The sequence below is a fragment of the Physeter macrocephalus genome, chromosome 16 (assembly GCF_002837175.3).
Source record: "Physeter macrocephalus isolate SW-GA chromosome 16, ASM283717v5, whole genome shotgun sequence".
In the NCBI taxonomy this organism is placed as follows: domain Eukaryota; kingdom Metazoa; phylum Chordata; class Mammalia; order Artiodactyla; family Physeteridae; genus Physeter; species Physeter macrocephalus.
In genome coordinates, this window is record NC_041229.1 from 95,348,774 (window position 1) to 95,369,893 (window position 21,120).

The window sequence follows — 21,120 nt, forward strand, 5'->3', positions numbered from 1 at the left end:
GCCTCAGAAGGTGTTGGATGGGGAGAGAGAAACCTGCGGTTCTTTCGGTTAAACCAAAATTATGATTGTCCAGCTCAATTTCAGAAGTGAGCAAGAGCCCTCAAAGCAGGCCTCATGCTCTTTCTGTGTTTTATGGGAGCTGGAACATTGTGGGTGTTAAGCAAACATACTCTTTCAAGTTCAATCACGGAGGGAAGCTGGATGGGAGCTATTAAACAGAGCAGCTCTCACAGCTGGAAAAATAAATCCATGGGCTGAGGCATCATCCAGCGGCATGAGCTGGGCCCCTAACCCAAGATGGCAGAGAGAGCCCATCTGCTCTGCTGTAAGGGGAGCCCTGGGGTGGCCCTGGAGCCCAGGTCTTCACTTGAAATCTCAAGGTCTCCGACGTGCAGAACTGCACAGGCTCTTGGAAATGGATAATAATAGCACTTCCTTCTAGAACATGACGAGGCCAGCCCCATCTAGTGCCTTACAAATATTCTCTGTAACCCTCAGAGTAACCCTATGAGGTACGTCCTGTTGCTTAACCTACTTGTTTACTACAACTTAACCTGTTCATTATGGGGTAGCCCCATTTTATAGGCAGAAAAACTGAGCCCTGCTATTTGACCAAGATCACACCTGGCAAACGGCAAAGTCAAGACTTAAACCTCAGATCTCCTGCTTTCCTGGCCATTGCTGTCCAGGTGAGCACCATGAGCTATCACAGGTACCTCCAACAGGGAAGGCCCTGGCTGTGGTCACAGAGGCACCCCCATGGGTTGGGAATAAGGGGCAAGGGGCCAGCTGGAGGGACCATGTCTCCTTTCCAGGTGAAAACCTGGGAATGCAGACTTGCTCTTCTTTCTAGACCCTCTGTAAGTAACATGTACCCCAAGAAGCCCCTTTGGGGAGGTGCAGTGGGGGGATGGGCAGGTGGCAGGGTGGGAGATGGACAGCTACTGACTTGTTGGCTCAGTATCTTTTTATTTCCCCATTTGCTGGTGACACACTTTTCTTTTCCTCTGGGGGATCTCTCCCCCTCTGTTCCATGTGATTCTAGCAGAGATTCCCATTCCCAAACTTTCCCCTGCCCTTCATAGTGGCTCGCATATGACATTGTGTCTCTGTTAGGAATGCTTTCACCTGCGAGTAATAGAATGCACACCTAACAGGAACTTCAACAATAAAGACATTTAATTATATCCCATAAGGAAAAAAATCTGGAAGTGGAAATTTCTAAGTTTGGTGTAACAGCTAAACAATATCATCAAAGACCAGATTTTTATCATTCTTCTGGTATTACTGTGCTGGAGTTTTGTCTTTGAGCTTGTTGCCTTATGGTGGCAAGATGGCTGTAGTGACTTTTGCATCATGATTCCATTCAGAAGCAAGGATGCAGGAATCTTTCCTCTTGCTAACATGGCTTTTATCAGGGAGAGAAAAACTTTTCAAGAAGACACTAGCATACTTCCCCACATATATATATATGTGTGTGTGTGTGTGTGTGTGTGTGTGTGTGTGTGTGTGTGTATACATATGTATATATTTCAGGTTTTCTACCTGTACATCTCTCTCTCTCTCTCTTTCTTTCTCTCTAAATTAAATTAAAGTTGCCCAGGTGAAAGTCTGAATTCTTTATTTTTGACATCGTTATAGGTGAAAATATGGTGGCATCTTGCGCCATGGTAGAAATGAATACTCGTGGAATTGAGTACAGAATGGAATGTTGTGAAGGTATGAGGATGAAAGGGCATTGCATCGGGGTGCCTTCCTTAGAGATCTGTTAAAATAGGATTCTACTGGGTTTCTATTCTTGCATAACAATTGACCACACACTTAGTAGCTTAAAAAACACACACACGGGCTTCCCTGGTGGCGCAGTGGTTGCGAGTCCGCCTGCCGATGCAGGGGAACCGGGTTCGCGCCCTGGTCTGGGAAGATCCCACATGCTGCGGAGCGGCTGGGCCCGTGAGCCATGGCTGCTGAGCCTGCGCGTCCGGAGCCTGTGCTCCGCAACGGGAGAGGCCGCAGCAGAGGGAGGCCCGCATACCACACACACAAAAAAACACACACACACATTTATCATCTCATGTTTTCTGTGGGTCAGGAGTCCAGGCACAGCTTAGCTAACTCCTCTGCTCAGGCTTTAATCCAGATGTTGGCTGGGGCTGAAGTCTTATCAGAATCTTGACTGGGGAAAGATCCACTTGCAAATGCACTCAGGATGTTGGCAGAATTCATCTCCTTGTGGTTGTAGGACTGAAGTGCCCATCTTCTTTCTGGCTGTCAGCTGGTGGTTGCTGGCAGCTTCTAGAATCCACCACAGTTCCTTCTACATGGCCCTTGCACAGCAACATGGCAATTTACTTCTTCAAAGCAGCAAAGGCATCTCTTTCTGTAGTCTGCTAAGATGGAGTCTTTTATAAAGAATTGTAAACATGGAAGTGATATCCCATTGCCTTTGCCACATTCTGTTGGTTAGAAATAAGTCACAGGTCCTTTCCCACACTCAAGGGGAGGGGATTACAAAAGGACATGACTCATGGGGGAGTCACTTTAGGGCATGTTTGCCACAAGGATTATTCCTCAAGTGCTTCTTGGTAGAGTTTTGCAGGAGCAGAGGGATAGCTTTGATGACCTTCAAGACACCCATGCGTGTCAAAAGTCCAACCAGCATGCCATTCAGGCCTCATTGAGCTTTGTTCTAATGGCCATATGAATAAGGGGCTATAGTTCCCTGCCTGAATTCCGTGATGCTGAGCCTGTTTTGCAAACCTCTGATTGGTGGCGTACTCCACTCCCTCCCCCGAAGACTTTCTCTGCAGTTTCAGAGGTTGGCTGGGACCAAGAGGATGACCACAAGTGTCTAGGCCTAGGCAGTCTCCATAACCGGGCACCCAAGTGCATCCCCAGCCTTTTAAGCTGCTCACCAGACAACTGCTAAGTAGAAGGGGAGGAAGGTCTAGAAGAATTGGGCGAATTTTTAACTCCCTCATTCTGTTGGCTGTAATTCTGCTGGATTTTCTGTCTCTGAGTCCTGCCTGCTTCTGCAGCTCTGCCGTCTCGTCCTGTACACTACCCCCACCGCCACTCTAACCGTCCCCTTAGCTTCTCCCTGCATCATCCATCGGCCTGGTCTTGTCTGGCTACCTGCTCCTGAGTCAGGTCATTCATTCATGGATTCATTCATTACGCATTTACTAAACACTTATGATGAGTCAGGCAGGGGCTAGGTACAAGGAATACCTATCAGTGAACAAAATGGAAAAACAAAGTCCCTGCCTTCTTGGAGCAGTAGGCATACGAACAAATAAATATATGATAAATTGTCAAGTTCAGTGAAGAAGATAAAGCAGGATAAGGGTTTTGAGAGCAAGGCTGCTGTTTTATATCACAGGTGGTCTGGGAGGCCTTTGATAAAACAGCAGCTGATTACAACTCTGTGGGTGTCTGGGGCAAGAATTCCTGGGAGAGGAAACAGCATGTACAAAGGCCCTGAGGTGGAAGTGTGCTTGGTGCATTTGAGGAAGAGCAAGGATGCAGTGTGGCTGGAGCAGAGCAAAGAGAAACTGGTGAGGAAAGAGAGGGGAGAGGTTGGCAGAGCCTTCTAGCCACTGAAGGGACTTTAGATTGTATCTATATGATGATAGAGTTCATCTCTCTATGAAACGCCATCCATCCTCTCCTGAGGACAAACCACCATGAGGAGATGTCATGTAGAATATCTACTACTTATTAGCTGTGTGGCCTTGAGCAAAGGACCTGAATTTTGAGTCCCAGTTCTTTTTTGATCTGAAAATTAGGGATGAGGATGATGGTATTATATCAGAAAGATGCCCGTTCGCTCATTCAACAAACAGCTGTTGAGTTCCTCCTTAGTGTTAGGCCCCAGGCTATGTGCTGAGAAAGACAGAGCTCACTGAAGCTTGTGTTCTACTTGGGGAAAGAGATCATAAGTGCACAAGTAAACAATAACATAATAACAGATGGCAACACAGACTCAATGGGAAACAAACAGGGTGCTGCTGGAGTGACCACAGTGGGACTTACTTTGGCTAGGCTAGATGGCATCTCTGAGAAGGGGCCCTTTAAGCCAAGTCTCAAAAAGAAAGAAATTCAGTCATTCAAAGTTGGTGTGGGGGGGAGAGGAGAGTTTAGATAAGATATGTTTATAAAACCTCTTGCCTGGCACATAGAAAGTCAATGGTGGCTGTGGTTTTTATAGGATTCAAGGTCAGGGGGGTGGTGAGTAAGGAAGGTTCAAGGTCAATGGTAGCAGATCACCACAGATCTGACAAGCTGGATTAAGGAAATGGAGCTTTAGTTTGAGATAAGGGGAAGCCTTCGATGGTTTCTATTATCAAATTGTTGCCCTTGCTGCTGTTGGGAGAGGGCTGGGTGCCCCGTGGAGGAAAGCAGTGATTTTTGTGGCCAGTGGTTGGATGGTCCCTGATTGCCTTTGTGTCCCTCTCATTCTCCTTCAGTCCTCTTCTTCCCCCCCAAAGCCCTCAGAGTCCAGGAAGAGGTAGAATAACAGCAATTGTCTTGATACACTAGAGCAGCACTTTACAGTTTGTACAGGGCTTTCTCCCACTTGGTCAGAACTGCTCTCTAAGGGAGGAGGAGGAGGGAGGGGGTAAGGTACTCTCTCCATTCCACAGCTGGGAGACCGAGTCCCAGAGAAGTTGAGGAGTTTGCTAAGTACTCACAATTCAGGAGGGTTTGACCTCTTAGCCCAAGAGGCCAGGAAAACCTCTTCCCATTCCGTTTGTGTGTGTTGGGGGAGGGGTGCATGAATGAGGGAGACTGCCCCAAAGGGAAGACACCCTTGTGGTTAACCAAGCCACGTCAGGCACACCCCAGTGCCAAGCCACTTGCCCACCAGAAAAGCAGCCACACACATCCCACAGTATGACAGGGACATTCCTCTCCCTGGGATTCTCCCACCTCAAGACAGGAAAGCAAGCGGGTTACGAGCTGACGAGACAAGAGACACGGGCTCATTAACCCACTCCTCTCGGTCCCTTGGAAGGCTGTGTTCTTCAGTCTCTCTTTTCACATCTTTTTTCTCCACTTATCTCATGGCCATTAATCTGCTGCCTTTGCCAAAGTTCTCAGGCTCCTCTGTGACCTCCTGCCCTTTCTCGGCATCCCTCCTGTCCTTCCCAGGAGCTTTAGTGGGACAGGAAATTCATCCACTCACTCATTTATTTTTTCCTCTTTTCATCCATCCATCCATCATCCATCTATCCATTCATCCACCCATCCATCCATCCACTCACCCATCCATCTATCCACTCATCCACCTATCCATCCACTCACCTATCCATCTATCCATCCATCCATCCATCCATCCATCCATCCATCCATCCATCCACTCACCCATCCACTCACCCATCCATCTATCCACTCATCCACCCATCCATCCATCCATCCATCCACTCACCCATCCATCTATCCACTCATCCACCTATCCATCCATCCATCCATCCACTCACCCATCCATCTATCCACTCATCCACCCATCCATCCATCCATTCATCCATCCATTCATCCAACCATCCACTCACCCATCCACTCACCCATCCATCTATCCATTCATCCATCCATCCACCCATCCATCCATCCATCCATCTTTACAGTCATTACTGTGCTCTAGGTGTTACAAGGATGGACAATGCGTGGCCTGCCCTGACAGGCCCTGGTTGTTGTGATATATCAGACAGCATGAAGAGAAGAGAAAGCATGGGGAAGGGGTTGGTGGAGATGGTGATAATGATGATATGAGGCTGGGGGCACTCTACCTTGGGCTCAGGCTCCCCAAGAGGTACTGGAATTGGAAAGGCAGGAACTTGCTTCAGACAGTCAAGGGGAGATGTCTAAGGACCTTCCAGATTTGATGTGATGCTGTGGGCTTCTCCCCTGAGCTGGCAACCTTTCCTGTCAGGGAGAGGAGTTACAGAAGCCCTAATGCCTTAAGAAATGTATATGCCTCCTAACCAGCTTTCTGTCTCAACAGCCCACCCCTTTCATCCATCCACAGAGTGGTCCTTCTAAAGCATAAATCTGGCCGCATCCCTCCCCTGCTCAACAACTTTCTGTGGCTCCCCAGTGCCTTTAGGATAAACTCCAAGCTTCTTTGCTTTGCCCCATGTTGTCTTTTGAGTCTCCTCCTACATTTTTCTCTTTAGAACCCTATGTTCCAGCTTGTTACCATGGGTACTCATGCCTTCTCTCCTGCCATGTCATATGCAAGTGGTGTGCTGGTCAACCAGCTCTCTGGAAAAAATAAAATAAAAAGCCCTGATTTGTAGCATTTGCCAATTTCTGTGGTGAAAATGCTCTCACCATGGCCAATTTTAACCTGCCAACCTGATACCATTGAAAGTAGAGTTGAAAAGAGATGACAAGAATGGGTTCTCAGAAGCCCTTCCCTTTTCTCCTTCTGGGGCAGGACAGTGTCCAAAGTAAGGGTGCTACATTCCCAGTTTCCCCCTTGGGTCTGTGTGACTTTGGGCAAGCTACTTAAGCTCTCTAAGCCTCAGTTTTCCCTAATCTAAAATGGGGACAGGGATAATATCTCCTTCATACGATCATTATAAGAACAAGATGAGAGGATGCATCAAAGTGCTTAGCACAAGGCCTGACACACGGCAAGTGCTTAATAAACAGTGACCATCATCTCCACATGTGAGACGGCTTCCCCGTCCTTCATCCTCGGCTCAGAGCCACCTCCAACCCAGAGCCTTCTGTGATTTCATCATTGAACAAAATTCCTCATTTTATACACCAGAGCACACATTCTACACGCCATTGCTCACATCTTTCTTTATCACTCAGGTCATTTTACCTTGTAACAGGATTATAGGGTCTGTAGCCCCACTGCTGTCTTGTGCCTGATTCCTCAGTGTTCTGCAGAGCCTGGCACACCAATCCATCTTTAAGGAATACTGGTGAGTTTGTGCATGAAGTACGTACATGAAGCGTGTGCTGGCGGGCTGGGGGGATGGGAGGCACTGACATGGAGAGAAGTGTGTGCCTTGGTAAGAGGTAGCAGGGCGGGGACCTAGTCACTTATGTTGGATGGACTAGTGTGTGTACGTGACAAGGACACCTGGCCAGCTGTGCACACCTGGAGACCCAGGCGGCCCTCATTCCTCAAAGCTGAGAAGATCACAGCCATCCCAGCTCGGTGGAAGGAGCCGGCTCCCAGGGATGGGCTTGCCTGTGATAGTGAAGCTGACGGGCTGGTTATTAGAGAGAAGCCAGCACGGGGCTGAGACCCAATGGAAAAATAAATCCACATCGTTCCAGACAAGCCTGGTTCCAGGCTGGGTGAGTTAATAAAGTGGCTCCGAGACTGGGGAGGAATTTCCTCATTTCTCGTAAAGGCTTAATCAGTGTTAGTCACTTCAAGTGATCATGAGGGCTTAAAATAGCCACCAGCAGCGAGCCTGGAGGAGGGGTCTGGGGCTGCTTTGTTTTGTTTCTGTGGGGAGCACAGCTGGGCCTGGGAGGGACACACGTCTGTCCCTCACTGAACCACGAGCCACCGTGAGCTCACGGAGGGCGGAGATGGGTCTGGCTGGCTGGCGTGTCCCCAGGCCTGGGATAAACCTCCTATGGGATAAGCCACCGACTGGCCGAGGGGTCTGCTCAGCTGGACTCCGATCCTGGGGCCACCACTGTCTCTCCAACACTTCTTCCTACTTGTTTGATTTTTATCTGTTTTTCTCACTAGAATATCAATGTTCTGTTCACTGCTGTATTTCCAGTGCCTTGAGCAGTGCTTGGCCGGTGGTAGGAGCTCAATGGAGAGACAGATGAGATGGGAAACCATCTTCTAAAGATGCCACTAGGATTCTCAGAAGGTCACCGGTATCACCATCCCCATGGGCCTATCCTTCAGACCCGGCTCCTCATAGCGGCCTGACACCTGCTTCCAAAAAACATCTTTGTTCCACAAATTCCTCCCTGGCATCCCCCGCCCCCTGATAACATCCTGATAAAACTCCCTCTGAGGGAAGGATCCCAAAGCAGTCATTGACACTGTAGTATGAATTTCAGGAAGTGTGTCACCTCGCGAGGTTATTTGTGGAAGTCTCCACTCTCACCAGGGAAAGATAAACGGCCTCTGTAAATTCATCTTGAGCATCAGAGGGAAAGGGGGAGGGTTTAGTCCCAGCGCTCCCTGAGGGAGGTATAACTATTAAGAAAACAGGTTTTGGAGTCCAACTGCCTCGGTTCAAATCCTAATTTTGCCCCTTCCTAGCTTTCTGACCTTGGCTTTCTCTTTTGAAAAAGGGGCTGATAGGATAGGATTTGTCTCACTGAGGTATTGTGACGAGCAGAGGATGGGACACAGAGGTGGGTAGTGGTTACCTAGTGAATGGGAGCCATTGGGATTCTTGGCTGTGGGACAGTGGGCATGTTCCTTGCCCTCTCTGAACCTCAAGAGGTGCATGCTGAAGTGGTTCAGAGCACGGGTTGTGGATTGTCACTGGCCTGAGTTCCTTCCCCATACCTGCCATTTTTGGCTGTGTGACCCTGGGCAAAGACCAACCTTCTCTGATCCCTGTTTTCTGATCTATACAATGAGGGGAGTTAATCCACGTCATCAAGAACACTATGCGGGTAAGGTCTTAGCACCTGGTGCCCAGTCTACGTGGGTCAAGTTGATCAGTTTCCTACATCTGAGTGGAGAGTATGACCCAGCTCTCTGCCTCCACCTGTCACTGTCACTCAGGCCAAGCCTGAGTGAGAAGCAAACGCTTTGCCTAAGAAACACACTCACCTGCCCAGTGCCCCCATTCCCTCACAAAGTCTCCTTTTCCTGGAGCCCAGCCGGATCTTCGCCGATCAGACTCTGTGGGTGTGTGAAGTGGAGGGGGTGCTGCTGGAGAAATTTTGGGAGGTCCTGCCTGGGAAAATGGGGATGGGGCTGCTGGGAGAACACACCACCAGCACATTCAGCCCTTGGGGCAGAAACCCTGCACCTGGAATCACCGCCAAACTTTACTGGTGAGGCCCCCAGTCCCCTCACGTACTTCTGCCACACTGACTTTCCAAATCTATCTACTGATCTCACTTCTTGCTGCTTCATGGCCTTTGCAAGTACAGTTCCCTCTGCCTGGAACACCCCTCCTTCTGTTTAGCTGGCCCTTGTGTACTCACCTTTCAGGTCCCCTCTTAAATGTCACTTCCTCACGGAGGGCATCCCTGACCACTCAGGCACCTCGGGGCCCCTCTGTTAGACACGGCCACCATGCCCTCTATGACATGGTCATGGCCTGCATCACAAAAACTCTCAGGCAGTCAGTTCATCAATTGTGTAATGGTCACCCACACTAGACCCTGAGCTCCAGAAGAGTAGGGACCCGGCTCTGTCTTGTTCACCTGGTTGATATCTGGAAAGTATTCATTAAATAAATACAGGGACTGCCCACATTATGATCTACTAGATCTGCTTTTGTTACTGAGTAAGGTTGTTTGTAATGAACACATTACATGTATTCATTCAACAAACACTGGTTGAACACCTACTGTATATCAGGAATGTGGAATTCTTGTTCCTGACCCTCAGAGAGGGCTGGGAGTCCAGGGATCCAGACTGACCTGGAGAGGGACAGTTGGAAAAGCACAACACTGGAGAAATGTTCCAGGTGTTATGGGATCACAGTGGAAGGGGTCACAGCCTGGTACGGAGGAGGGGTTCGGTGGGGATGAAGTGAAGACTGGGAAGGCTTCACAGGGCAGGCAACTCAGAATTGGGTCTTTATGGATGCTTAGGCATTCCGGGCATGTGTATGGCATGTGCAAAGACGCCAAGGCACCCCCAGAGCAAGGTGTATTGGGCTCAGTGGTTGGTGAGAAGAGGCAGGAAAAAGGGCAGCACCGGGGTTTGGGCTTTATCCTCTAGGCCAGTGGTCCTCAGGCGGGGCGATGTTGTCCTCTTCCTGCCTATCCTGGGGACTTCGGGGAGTGTCTGGAGGCATTTCTGATTTTCATAACTGGGTGGGGAGAGTACCACTGGCATCTAGTAGATAAAAGTCAAAAGATGCCGCTAAACACCCTCGAGGGCACAGGACAGCTCCCTTAGTGAAGCCTTATCCAGCCCCAAGCGTCAAGAGTTCCAAGGCTGAGAAATCTGCTCCAGATGGGGTTCTGTTAGTGTGATGTACAAAAGTCTCGAAAGAGGACGTCGTAGTGACTAGACTCTCTATTTACAAGATAAACCTCTACCTTTTTTTTTTTGGCGGTACGCGGGCCTCTCACTGCTGCGGCCTCTCCCGTTGCGGAGCACAGGCTCCGGACGCACAGGCTCAGCGGCCATGGCTCACGGGCCCAGCCGCTCCGCGGCATGTGGGATCTTCCCGGACCGGGGCGCGAACCAGCGTCCCCTGCATCGGCAGGCGGACTCCCAACCACTGCGCCGCCAGGGAAGCCCTGGGCTGTTTTAAAATGAAATGAGATGATGAGATTGTTGGTTAAGATCCTGGCTATGGTGTCCAAGTGACCTGGGTGTGAGTCCCAGCCACTCACTGTGTGACTTCAGGAAAAAGCGCTTAACTTTCTGAACCTTTCTGGTTTCCTCATTTGTAAATCGGGAGACATCGAAGTACCTGCCTCAGCGTGTTGCTCTGAGAATTAAGGATGAACTGTGACAACGCACCTAAAAGAGCCCAAGCCAGCGCCTGGCACCTGATGAGTGCTTAGCCTGTGCTACTTGAATGCTCTCAGGTCGGTCCCAGCACAGAGCCTGGCACATAGGAAGTGCCCTGGGTGTTAATTCCTTCCATCCTCGCCCCGGTCAGGCGCGGCCCCTGTGGAGGTCTTGGTCCCTGCTGGGACCTTTCTGCTTGTGCAGCCTACCTTCTGCTCCAGCCTCTACCCAGGTTTCTGGTACAGGGCGGCCACCCTGGGTCAGGGCAGGGCCTGGAGCAAGGCGGGCCTTCAGCTTTCAATTTCTGCCACTCCCCCTTCCCTTCTTTGGCCCATTCCTTCCCGATTAGCTTCCTGGCCACCCCAGCTCTTCCTCTTCCCCTTTGAAATCCCTGCCCTGTCCCGGGTCCCTTCAGACATTGCACAAAGGCGTCTTGGATTCCAGCGTCAGCCCCAGAGGCCAGCTCGGTAATTCAATTATGGTGAGGAGGCTTTCTCCTTTCCTTCCCCCCTCTTCCTCTGCCTTCCTTTCTTCTTTTCTTTTTTCTTTTTTAGATCAAAAATAAAAAGACAGACATTGTGACCCTCAGAAGACGCCGGGACTGAAAATTCCCTTCTCGGCTCCAGGCCCCGCAAATGAAATACCGACAATCTTCTCCCCTTGGAACCCGTGTGCGCGGCATTTGATGTGTGTTCTTTGTTTGGGGCTTCTTTCTGGTGCCTCCCACCCAATGCTGGGGACCCATACAATTTTCTGACCAGAGAAACGACGGTGGTCCCCTTCATCTGCCCAGCCTAGACTTGGGTGGCCGTCGGCTGGACTCAGGAAGAGAGGCTGTCTCCTATAAGGCCTTGCTCATTTCTGAGCTTGGCGTGTATTTTTTGCTGCCTTCACACATGTGGAATGTGTGGATGGGGTCATTGCCCGGAAGAGAGCAGGCGGAGGGATGGGGGACAGGGCAGTGGTCTGGGGGCTGAGCCTGGGACCCCGTCCTGGCTCTGGCTCTTCTGTGTAGTGTGACAGAGGCAGGTCACTGGCTCTTGCTGAGTCTAGCTTGCCCGTGGACTTCAGTTCTGTCTGCAGTTCAGCAGATGTGGGCTTAGAGTACACCAGGTTCCCAGCTCTGTGCTGGGGTCAGTGGACAAAAACCCAAAAAACCCTTGTCCTGGACCTCCATGAATTTGGAGAGGACGGTTTTGGAAGCCCTTTCTGGCTCTGATGTGCTAGAAACAGCCAAGACAGGCTCAAGATAGACACTTGAGCTGATTTAGCTAGGGCCTCACAGGAAACCAGGTGCCAGGGATAGCAGATTTTCTGTTGCTTTTCTAAGTGAATTTTCAGGAACAAATAGAGTCTTAGAGGCAAAATGACTCTGAGTATTCAGTTGTCACAATTCCTCTCCAACACAGGAAGTCCCTCAAAAATTTGTAGACTGAATGCTCTTCTCATCTTGCCCGGGAGCAACTGCCGCCCCTAGGGGGCAGCACAGAGCACAGTGGGAGAACTTGGCTCCTCTGTAAACCCCCCTCACTAATTTTACTTTTGCCCCCAAAGAGCCTCACAGACAGAGCCCAATCGCTGCTCCCCCAGACAGATACGGAAAGATGGTGATCATGTTTCTATAAGCCCTCCTTTTCTAGTCTCAGCTACCCCGATTCCTGCACTCGGGGCCCCCAAGGGGGCCAAGAATGACCAGAAGAGGAAAATGACAGGCAGGGTAGAGTGACACTGGTGAGCAGGAGTGGATCCATGGGATATCTTAAAGATGCAAGAGAATGTTGGTGGCCCAGACTGGAACACCTCAATGGAAGTCGTTCACCGAGGATGGCAGAAAAGAAAGGCTGTTTCCAAGGGGGAAGGAGGTCCAGAGGATGAGGGTGCTTTGCCTTTTCCTGCCTCTGAGCTTTTGCTGAAGCTCTTCCCTTCCTCCTTCCCGGCAGCTCTGCACACTCACACCTTTCCCATCTGTCACTGCCCCGTTCAAATGGTACCTCCTCCATGAAGACTTCCTACATCTCCCAGCTGGAAGTTGCCTTTTCCTCCTTCAAACTCTCATTGCATTTTGCCCGGACTGGTCAAGAGACATTTAAGACGTCCTTCTCTGTGTTCTCTATATGTGTGTACAGGAACACTGGGTTGCAAATTACTGGGATGGTGTTGATTGTGCCTTATTCACTTCTGAATCCTCCACAGCTATGAGCACAGGGCTTAACCGCTGTTTATGGAATGAATCAGTGAGAGACATATAACAACAGCCAGTCTCTGTGATAGCTGCTTTAGGTGCAACATTTCATTTCATCCTCACACCACCTTAAAAGCTGCAGACTGTTGTTTAATCACTTTGCAGAGGAGGAAACCAAAGCTCAGAGAGGTTCTATAATTTATCCAAGGTTGCAAAACTCATTTATTGTAGAGCTTTGTCTGCTCTTTTACCCTAGAGCAGGCTGTTCATTATATGTGGCCCAGGCAGTGTTTTTTTTAATGCTTGGTACCCACTGCATTGGGAATGACTTAAAAAATTTTAAACCTTATTATATATTTACGTCAGTAAAAATATAATCAGCACAGTAAACCTGTTATTTTATAAATGCTATTGCATAAAATGAAGCCAAAAGAGGTAAGTGAGTTTTAAAAATTCAGAGGATTATTCTGTGGGGGATGAATTTTAAATACTAACTAAATAGTATACACGATAAAAACTGTGAATGTGGTTTAGAGATGACTGGAGGCTGTGAAACATTGTTGTAAGTGAATCCATGGTCTACCGAGGTTTTCTTAAAAACTTCAAAAAATTATGAGGAAGAGTAATTACATATGAACTGGAGAAAAATTTGACAATTGAGATAAGCCAGGAAAGAAAAGTTAAAATCCTCCTCTACCCCACAGGGAGGTACTGTGTACAGTTGGTGTGTTAGCCTGGCAGGGGCCCAAGCTGAACCTGGGCCCAAAGATAGAATTTCCCTGGTGAAGGTTCCTTGAAGCTACACTTAGAACCTGGCCTCAGGCTGATGCTGAGACCTTTGACTCCACGGTACCACCCTGCCCAGTGGTTGGGGGACGCCAGGTTCAATGCTACAGACAATGCGGTCACGATCCCGTTTTCCCATCCCCTGCCCCAGGTGTTCAGCGTAGACCCCAGAAGCTGGTGCAAGCTCCTTCCTTTGCCCCTACTTGATGAGGCCACCTTCAACTTTTGTCAACACTTGTACGTGAGTTTTTTTTATCAATACATGTATACCATCCTCCTCCAAGCCCCTGAAGCACTCACAGGGTCTGAGCTTTGCAGTGCTTTACATACAGCTTGGCACACAGTAGATTCTGAGTAAAGAAAAGTTTTGTGTCAGTGCAATCCTGTCTGGAGACCAGACCAGATTATTCCTGAAACCCAATGGGACCTAAAGAAAAAAAACTTTAAGACTCTTTACTCTCTGCCCCTGAGACAAATTCTCTCTCTTTTTCATTGTGGTCTTCCTGGCTTCTACTTTTCCTAAAAAGTAAGCACTGGATATCTGTCTGTCTATCTATGTATCTATGTATCTATCTATCTAGACTCACAGGGAAGATGGTATTGCTCCTTTGGGACACCTGAGTGATGAGGGCAAACAGTATAATTTATTACAATGAATAGCTATTATGTTTCTCACCCAAGTTAGTGCTTCTTCCAGTTTATCTCATTCAATCTTCACACATGTGCTGAGATGTCTGATATGATTATTCTTCCTTCTACAGAAAGGAAATTGACTCTCAGAGAGGATCAAGACTTGTCCAAGAGGATTGTGCGAATCATGAGTGAGGTTCACCAAATATTTTTAGTTGAGCTCCACGGCACACGGTAGGATTGCACTTCCTTTGGAATTTGCTTTAGCCAGTGAAATGTGAGTGCCTCATCCTCTCCCATTGCCCAGGCAAGTGGTGGCATTTCAGGTGGTGGAGACTCCATCAGTCTTGTCTCTGGAGGGAGGATATCAGGGAACAGAGCCTCCCACTAGCTTGGAGCGGACTTGTAGTGTGAGCAAGAGATGGACCTCGTTGTAAGCCACTGAGTCTCAGGGATGTTTGTTACTGCAGCATAGCCCAGCAGCCCTTCCTGAAGCAAACAGTTCCAAAGCCAGTGAGTTGGCAGAGCTGGAATTTCAATCTCAGTCTGTGTGACTCTAAAGCTATTGCTTTTCCTACTATCCCATAGTTCCTGCCACCATGTTTTGAGGGCTGTCTGATGGTGAGATCTCAGAACTTCTGATATACTGATAATGTACACGTGGGTAAAGTCACCTCCCTTGCAAGCTCTAAGTTTTCCTGATTTCAGATGAGTCTGCTGCAAGCTCATTTTATTTTAGTAGGGAGGGTTGAGTGAGTGACAGGCAGTATAAAAATAACAATAATAAAGGAAGACAACTAAAGTGGATGCTTACTACACATCACCTATTGTGTTGAGCGCTTTATGCCTTTACAACCACCCTCAGCAGTAGGGACTATTATTTTACCCGTTTCACAAATGAAGAAAACTTGAGATTTAGAGGGGTTAAGTGACTTGTCCAAGTTGATACATCCCTGTAGCATGGGATGGCTTCCTAGCGGTCAAGGCAAAAATGGAAAGCAATGGGTTACACACTTTTCATTATTGGTTGAAAGAAAGCATGTTGGCACTTAGCACCAAGGAAAAATCTGACTTCCCCCAAGAAAATGAAGGTTTTTCTATGGATCATTTATAAGGAATACTGTGCAGTGTATGACTTTTTATAAAATATTTTATTGTGAAATAACTTCAAAGTTATGGAAAATTTGCAAGAATAGAAGAAAGAACCCCCATATGCCCTTCACTCAGATTCACCCTTGTTAACATCTGCCTCATTTGCTTTATCGGTCTTTCTCTCTACACATATGACTATTAGTTTTCCAAACCATTCGAGAATAAATTGCAGACATCATTCCTCATCCAGATTCCATTCCGGACTCACACATTACATTTAGTTGTAATGTCTCTCCAGACCCTAATCTGAGTAGTTCCTTGGCCTTTGGTTGACATTTTCCTAGAGCAGATCATTTATTTGTAGAGTGCCCCTCAATATAGGTTTGCCTGGTGTTTCTTTACATGTAGATTTGAGCTGTGCATGTTTGACAGGAATATCACTGAAGTGATGTTGTGTCCTTCTCGGTACATCATAGCAGGAGGCACATGACACCTGTGTGTCCCATTGCTGTGGATGGTGAATTTGTCTTCTTGAATAAGGGCATACCTGCCAACTTTCTTCAACATCAAGTTACTATTTTTCTTTTTGTAATAAGTAAGTGATTGTGGAAAGATACTTTGAGAGTATGAAAATATCCTATTAATCCTCAAACTTTCACATACTAGTTTGAGCATCAACGGATGTAACAGTTCCTTGACTACCAACTTGTCCCAAGAGTGGAGAGAGGAAGACTTTGGAAAACTGGGAGTCATTTCAAGTATCTGAGGGTAAGGAAAGCCTGCTACTCTTTGTTGGAATAAGTGACAGAAGGAAGGAGAGGTTCACGTCTAGAGAGCCAAACTGGCTCTTGTATTAATTTGGAAGGGCTGCTGTAACAAAATACCACAGACTGGGGCTCAAACAACATAAATTAATTTTCTCAGAGTTCTGGAGGCTGGAAGTCCAAGATCAAGGAGAACTCTCTCCTTGGCTTGTAGGTGGCCATCTTCTTGCTGTGTCCTCACATGGCCTTTCCTCTGTGTGCACACATCTCTTCTTCATCTTATAAGGACATCAGTCACATAGCATTAGGGACCCACCTTTTGACTTCATTTAACCTTAATTACCTTTTTAAAGGCCCTAGCTCTAAATACAGTCACACTGGGGGTTAGGGCTTCAACATATGAATTGTCGTGGTGGCGAGGTGCACAATTCAGACCATAGCACTTGGACAGGGGAAAAAATCAGGAGGACTAAAGAACGAGCTATTTCCTCTCCACCACCTCTGCCCCATGCACTCGGTGGGCTTGTTTATAACTGCCATGTGTGAGCAGTCCCCGGCAGGGCAGACCTTCACGTTCCTTTCTCCAGATGATATATCCAAGCCACTGGCAACCCCATAGTGTACAAACCCCTCCTGTCTCCTAATGCTGTTTACCTGAAGGTTCTTCCATATCATTCTAGATTCAAGAATGGTCATGATCAAAGGAATTCCAAGGTACCCCATGAGATATCTCCCAAGGAAGTGATGCCTTGATCTAGGGTCTGTGCCACACGTTGCTCCCTAGCCTGCTTGCACAGATGTGTCCAGCAGGGCCAACTGATAACTGCAGCAATATTAAACCTATAGGAACCAATCCCTTAGATCTCAGAATGTTTCTTTCTTAAATCTGGCCCTCAGTTCTCTGCACACTTTGTCTATACCTTCTTGGCAAGAATGGTTCCATCTATAAAGAGGGTCTCCTCAGATCCAGCCACAAAGTCTTTTCTCTTTGTCAGAAAGACTCCCTTTCTCCAAGCTCTACTATCAGAGAGCTCCTCAATGGAGTATGGGGAGGAGGGTCCTCCCCATACTCTTAGCTCCTTGAGTCTAAAGGGCTCCCCAGTCCCTCAGTCCTGCTATCTTAGGGCTTAGCTTTCTTTCCCATGGCATCAGCTGCAGCCACCTCTGGCCATTTTCCCTGTTTCCAAATTCTGTTGTTCCTGCCTATAGTCCTTCACTGAGTCTGACGCAGGAGCCCTAACGACCACTCGGGAGCGGTCCCAAGTTTTCTCTCCCTTCCAGACCCTCCAGGGGGGTCCCAAGTGGGAGGAAGTGGGGCTCAATTCTCCGCCTTCCTGCAACTCAGCAAACTGCAATTTATGAGTTTCAATCCACATGAAAGGACCCCCAACTAAGTCTCTCTGGATTCATTTGGAATGTTGAATTAATTTGGAAAACAAGGGGAAAAAAACCTTGGTTTCAGCCCAGCAAGGGATCATGACATTTTACCAAGCCCTGTCACTCCTTTAAATTTTCTTCATCTCCTACTTGAGTACCTCCTTCCAGACAGACCACAGGTAAAGTGAGGATGGTAGCAAAATTCTGTCCTGTTGTGAGAATCATAATTCACCCAAGAGAGGGTGCACACTGAGGAGTTCGAGCTGTCGCACATCTCTGCAGAGAGCAAGTGAGGCTTAAGGGAAGGGAATCTCTAATGGGGGTATTCCCCGTGTTAGGGAAGCATGATCCTTGAACTTTGAGGCCAAAAGACCTAGATTCAAATTTTGCCTCTGCAGGAAATACATTTCTTTCTTTTTGTTTGTTTGTTTGTTTTGCGGTACACGGGCCTCTCACTGTCGTGGCCCCTCCCGTTGCGGAGCACAGGCTCCGGACGCACAGGCTCAGCGGCCATGGCTCACGGGCCCAGCCGCTCCGCGGCACGTGGGATCTTCCCGGACCGGGGCACGAACCCGTGTCCCCTGCATCGGCAGGCGGACTCTCGACCACTGCGCCACCAGGGAAGCCCTTTAGGTGTGTGGTTTTTAGTTTTGTTTTGTTTGGAAATACATTTCTTGATCGTTGCCTTTCCAAATAGCTAGGGGGAAGGCAACAGAAGGGGCCACTCCCAAAATTCGTCCTGTATCAGTACATTTCTCTCCTCCAACGCTCTCACCTGAGTTCACTGTAATCTTGCTCCTGGTGCAGTTGCCACTGGTCACCCCCCTTCCACTTTCTCCACCCTCAAATCAGTTCTCCATGCAGCAGCCAGCATAATTGTTCTAAGCCATAAATCAGATCCCATCTCTGCTCGGCTAAGCCTTCCATTGCTTGTCGTCTCACTTGGATACAGCTCAGACTCCTCACCGGACCCACCCGGTAATGAAATCTGGCCCCTGCCTTCCCCTGCACGTCACTGCCTCTTCCTCTTCCCCTACTCCACTGTTCTCACTGCTCCTCAAATCTCCAGGCTCATTTGCCACCTGCTGTTCCCTCTGCATGGAACCTTCTTCCCCTTTCACCTGGCTGGCTCCTTCTGGTCATCCAGGTGCCAGCTCAAACGCCCCTCCCTGGAGAGGCCCTCACTGAACCATCAATTTCCAGAAATGCTGCTGACCCCAGCCTGTTTCATTTTCGTGGTTATTACCCATTGAAACCCTCCTCTCCATTTTGTTGCTGTTGTTCTGTTTATAGACTGCCTTCTCCACCGAAATGTCAGGTCCATGAGCACAGGAACCTTTTTGGTCTTGTATCCCCAGTGGCTGGAAAGGTGCCTGGTCCATAGTAGTTGTTCAGCAAATGTTTGTTCAATGACTGAATGATCAGAAGGGGGCGGGGGCAGGCAATGAGACCTCATCATCATCATCTGTTGCTTCATCTAGAACATGGGGATAATAGTGTCTTGCTCATTAGGTTGTTTGAGGATTAGATTAGTTCATAGAATAAAGTGCTTAGAATAGTGCCTAGCGCATAGCAAGCACTCAGTAAGTGATAACTGCTAATATTGTTATTTTAATATTATTATGATTAGTGTTACTGATGTATTTCCTAACACTCTGAAGATTTAGTGTCTCACAGGGTGCCACAATATCCAGGGGTGCTTTCCTCTCCGAGGGATGTCCTCGAGTGCCCCCATGGGGTGGGAGGCCCCACTTCATCCCCTGCCCTTCAGGAGGCCCTGTAGAGAGTTGAAAAAACTGTGAGCTGTAGTCAAATGCGGTCAAGTACAGGTCCCACTCTGCCGTGTAATTACCATGTGCTTTTGAACAACAAATGAGACCTCTCTGAGCCTCAGTCTCTTCAAAAAGGAGATACTAGGAATTCCCCATTGTTGGAAGGGTTAATGACTTGAGCAGGTCCTCAGTAAAGTTCTGTCCCCATAGAGTCCAACTCTGCCCCTTCTGGAAAAGGCATGGATCAGGCCGTTCTGATCTCCCTGGGAGGCCTGACACCTCGGTCCGCTGCCGCTCTCTGGGTAGGCTCCAGAATTTGCCATCTCCGAAGAAATCAAGAATTCCAGGGAAAGTGACCCTGGTCACGTTGTCAATATCCAGCAGCCATCAGAATTTGGCAGGGCCTCCCCATCTCCTGAGTGGGGCTGGCTTCCTTCCTGCAGTCCCCATCTCTCCTGGCCCTGGTACAGGTAGGAGGGGTGGGAACCATGTAATAAGGACTTGCAAATAGCTACTTGCCCATGGCAAGAACTGGTTCATACTTCCCTGTGGACCACCTGGCTGATATCAGCGGAGGGTGGAGGTTAAACTTCCTGAGTCTGAGCCAGGCATCGGGTTCAGATCCTAACACGACCATGTAGTTGTGTGAGACCAGAGGGGTCCAGTCACATCGAATTCCATGTCAAGGGAACCTGGGAAGCAGAGGCAACTGCATGCCTCCATAACCGGGGGGTAATGCTCCTGGGCTTGTGCGACCAAACTTCAGTTTCCTCATCTGTAAAATCAGTGTGTGGAGCGCTTAAACAAGACAACGTGTGGAAGGAGCTGGGCATCGTGGTGGCTCAATAAATAGCAACTGTCATGATTAGTTCTGTTCCTTTCCCTCTCTGGGTGTCCTTGGGATGTCTACCTTGGGTGAAAGTCCTGAGGGCTCCCTTGTTTCTGCCGGGAACAACTGTCCCCACTTTGGAGCCTTGTTCTTGAGATCTTCCTGAGTAAAACACTCTAGTGTATCTTCCCAGTAGAAGATACCCAGGGTGGCCTCCAGATCTTTCTCTCTAGCTTCCATCCTTCAATTCTTCTGAGTATATGGGGAAGAAAGTCTCTGTTGGGTGCTGGCGGTCCTTAACACCTGGGGATGTCCGCTGCCCAGGGCGTCTGGGCAGCAGGGTTCCACCGGGGAGCAGCCGTGGTCAGGAGGAGAGGATGGTGTGATACTGTGGAGGCGTGAAGTGCTATAATTTTCCCACCCTTGGCTCCCTGCCTGGTGACTCTCTCCCTCAGACCTATTTGAAAGGTGAAAAGAGGTGCCCCGTGACTGCCCCTCCCCAGTGTGGGTGAGGTGTCTCGGATGCAGCCACGTGAGGTGGGCGAGTGAGCCCTCTGGCTCTGGAAATGAACCCATGGAAAATCTTGGAGTGGCATTCCCGCCTTTGGAGCCACTGGGACACCGCAGACCTCAGGCTGCGGGCAGCAGACAGCGGCCCACAGGGCTGGAGGCGGGGACCGGCTGTGGGAACACACAGAGCTGGTGGGGTCAAACTGACTTTTTGACACATTTCTGTGGGAAGGCGTCCTCAAGTGAGAAACCAGCTCCCAGAGCAGAGTGCGACCTTTCATGTGGCTCCAGGGCTGACGCTGGTCCCGTTTGTGGGACGTTGGGGCCCTGCCTGGGCGGAGAGGCAGAGGGTAGGACAGAAGGAGGCCTGATGGGCATACCAGGGTGACCCAGGCCCAAGCCACGAGGAAAAAGCTCAAAAATCCCCGACTTCTTTCTACTTCCAGCCCCATGGTATCTGCCTCACCTACGAATGGGACAGCAGCCTGTATCCGGGGTTCAAATCTCTTCTCTTCACCAGCTGTGTGACC